Consider the following 3584-nt stretch of genomic DNA (forward strand, 5'->3'; position numbering starts at 1 on the left):
CGCAAATTCTCCAAGGTTAAGTGAATCCCCCCTTTGTACAAAAAAAATGTACCAAAAAAAAGCACGCCTATAATTAGGATTACAACCCGGGTTAAGGCCACTATGAGTATTGTTTTCAAAACCGACGTTAAACTAAAAATTGAAAAAGCTTTGAAGTTTTCCCCACAAATTTCTGGAAATATTTCTTTTCCCTTTTTTTTGTAGGTATGCTTGGTTGCATCCTTTGTGTGCAGTCCGATCAGGTAGTGAAAGGTTCCTTCCTTTTTTTGAGGATTCAATTCCTGGGAAATTATAACCGATCCGCATTGAAAGGCTTTTTCAATTTTTAGTTTAACTAGTTGTTGGCCCGTGCGTGCGCTAGCGCGCACGATCCCCCAAGATATAAAAATTTCTTGTGTAAATAAGTTTACGTAAAAGATCAGTGTTAAAAACTTTACGGCAAATGAAAACAATGACGGCGAAGAACTTACTTTGGGACATCGATTCCACATGCACAATCCTCTATGGCATAAAAATTGTTTCAAAAAAATGTTAGACAAAAGAATATGTACAATTTTATGGTAAAGGAAAGATCGAGATACGATAAATACTTAAAACATGATAAATATATGTTAGAAACACTGTTTTAATTAGGATTTGCACATAATATTTAAGACAAAACCACTTAGGAATACGTAAAGAAGGTGCCACAGACAAATCGGAAACACATTCAACAAGCCAAAATGTGTATACATATTGAGCATGTTAGACAAAACAAGCAAAAATATGTGAAAATGATATATGAAAGCACTCATTATTCGGCGACATCATCCGACTGTTTAAGGCAACGAAATCACTATAAGATCAACATTGCACTCCGAGAGAGATGATGTCGTCCAAGCTTGATAAGAAGATGTTTGGTGCGGACAATGCTTTTCACGGGAGGAGTTTTGAAACTTTCCTTCCATCCTTCATGTCTCTGTGTCAATAAATTACCTTAGTGGTGTTACAAAAGAATGCTCATAATATAAATAAATAAATAAAGGACTCACTCTATAGAGAAGAAGACAAGAATCGCCAAAATATGTTAATAATAGCAAGAAGTTTAATAATCAATGACCAAAAACAAAGATTTAAACAATCACACTACATCCTTTCATAAAGACACATACCAATTTATCAAACTTTGAACTCCAACAAGAGTTTGGCTTGGGATCTTTTGCCTTCACTAACAACCGTTTGAGAGGCTCTTGGTAAGTCATTGTCCAAATTCCCACATATAACTCAAACCAGGATGGAAACAACAAAAATAACACAAACCCTCAACAAAATTAACTACCAAAAGCAACAAATTGAAAAGTGAAATTGCAGCATCCTGCACTCCTCTCCCAATTCCCCACATCCTCTCTCCCTCTCCCTCTCGCTCCCCCCCCTCCCAGTTTCACTCTTCTTTTGTGGTTTTGACAATTTAAGAAAGTCTCGTTCCACTGCCCGCCTACGCTCAAGGTACAAAAATATGGACACACCGATCAACATGTATACTCTGATAGCAACACTCGGTTCCTAAACACCTACTAATTGCTTTATAATTTAGATTATTTAGAACGTGAAAAACATAATACGAAGGATGGAAAAAAATGAAGGTTTCTTTAGAAATTTCATTTCATGTATCACCTAATCTCTTCCTATCGCTATCTATGTATCTATATCTTCCTCTCGCTCATGTTTTACGACTATGCAAATTTTAGAATTTATTTTACTAATAAGATTTCTCCTCCCTGTCCCTCAAAAAAAAATCTCTCCTTCAGTGGTTCCCTTTTCTTCTCTCGTTCTCTAACATGTCTACCTTTTTCTATGGGTTTGCAAAAATATTACCATAACCACTGGAAGTTCCAACCAAATAAATCACTGTAAAGTGACAAAGCCATCAAGGTATTCTCTTACTGTAACAAAACCACTACTTGAAGACCATGGTTGTGATGTTCAAGTCCCAGTCTCCCACAAATAAAATGTTCCATCACTGCAAAGAGTAAAATTTTCAATAAAAAAATCTAAGATAATCAATGAATTTTAGATGGAAAAGTATAAGATTAAGATCATACGGAGTACAACTTAGCTGCAAAAAAGTAATCTCCAGTAGGCGACCATCTCAGGACCGATATGCCTCCCAATCCTTGTTGAATAGGAGTCCCATCACCTAAGTTAGCAGAAGGAGCTATATCCATTAACCTCAAAATTGGAAGTCCAAATATAAAATACAATAAAATTTATAAGATGTATTCTAATGTTACCACTCAAAATAAATATACAAATATTTCTGCAATCACACCAAGTCATGATATGAACAAGGAGAGTAGAAGATTGCTCAATACCAGCGTTTACCTTTATTCAGCCATGACTCTACGCTTTACCATATATGGACGGAGATGAGGGTCTCACATCAATTGAGAAATCCTATTCCTTTTTTATAAAGCAAGAAGTAGATTCTTGGTCCTATGTTTTTTAAAAATTAAAAAAAAACTAAGAATTTTTTATCAAGAAAAGCACTTTATTTTGTGAACTCATAAAATGGCCACTCTTTCCACATCTATCGTTCATATCATCCATAATTTTAGAATATGCAAATACAAGGGAGTAGGTGATGGTAACGAAATGAATGTCAATATAACATGAATAAATATACAAAACCATGCCTTGTGTTTGGAATTTTGTGGTAAAGTATACAAAAGCATTAATTATTTAGCAACTGATGCTGAATGTTCATCATGATTTTAGAAAGTAATTAAATAGTGCCAAACATACACCAATAGGCAGGAGATAATGGAAATTTTAGTCAACTTAAAAGGGGGTGGAAGAGGGAATGAGGGCATTTAAAAGTAAGTGGTTGGAGATTATTATTTAAAATAAGTGGTAATTCCATCTAAGCAAAAGAATGTGCAGAAGATCGATGAACCTAAGACAATCTAGACCCAAGACATATAGGAGAAAACCTTTCGGTGACCAACAGAAAGATCTAGACGAGAGACGGAAGAGGTCCATCAGGTGTCAGGGAAAATAACAGTCATCCATGAGGGCAACAACTATTGTAGAGGAAATACAGAAAATAACTAACAATTTGAGGAAAATATATGCTTTAAGTCATTAACTATGATGTGTTGATTTTTGAGATAAAATATTATGTTAGTTGGACGCTACACGCTGGAGTAGATGTATTAGATACGGGTACATGTCCAAGTGGACTTGTCTATTTTATAAAAAAAAAATACATGATTCTGGTCCAAATAATGGTAGAAGAACTAACACTAGCTTTTCCACGTACAGGTACTTTTTCTTCATCTATATCCTTTTTTGTTTTATTTTTACTTTCTTATGCCATGATATTTAACTTCTTTTTGCTTCTTTATATGGATATCAGAAAAGCTGCTTAAGTCGAAGTCTCGTGATGGGGTTTTGGGTTTTGGAGAAGGAATAACATTTAAAGAAATATCTAAGTGTTAGGTGTACACCATGTCAGAGTGTCGAGGAATTAAGATTTGTGTAACATAGATATAATACGTAAATGATTAAAAGCTTAACCATTTTTCTGTTCCCTATCTTATGAACAG

The 3584-nt window shown here is 34.6% G+C and overlaps 1 long non-coding RNA gene across 1 annotated transcript; it reads right to left on the reverse strand.

The window, feature by feature from the left end:
* Positions 1–627: 627 nt before the first annotated feature.
* LOC130465717 (uncharacterized) lies at positions 628–2523 on the reverse strand. Its single transcript, XR_008925731.1, has 4 exons — positions 2362–2523; positions 2082–2176; positions 1924–1999; positions 628–958 (listed from the first exon to the last, which is right to left on the reverse strand). It is a non-coding gene; the product is annotated as an uncharacterized lncRNA (long non-coding RNA).
* Positions 2524–3584: the final 1061 nt, after the last annotated feature.

Source organism: Spinacia oleracea, chromosome 1 (genome assembly GCF_020520425.1).
Source record: "Spinacia oleracea cultivar Varoflay chromosome 1, BTI_SOV_V1, whole genome shotgun sequence".
In the NCBI taxonomy this organism is placed as follows: Eukaryota; Viridiplantae; Streptophyta; class Magnoliopsida; order Caryophyllales; family Amaranthaceae; genus Spinacia; species Spinacia oleracea.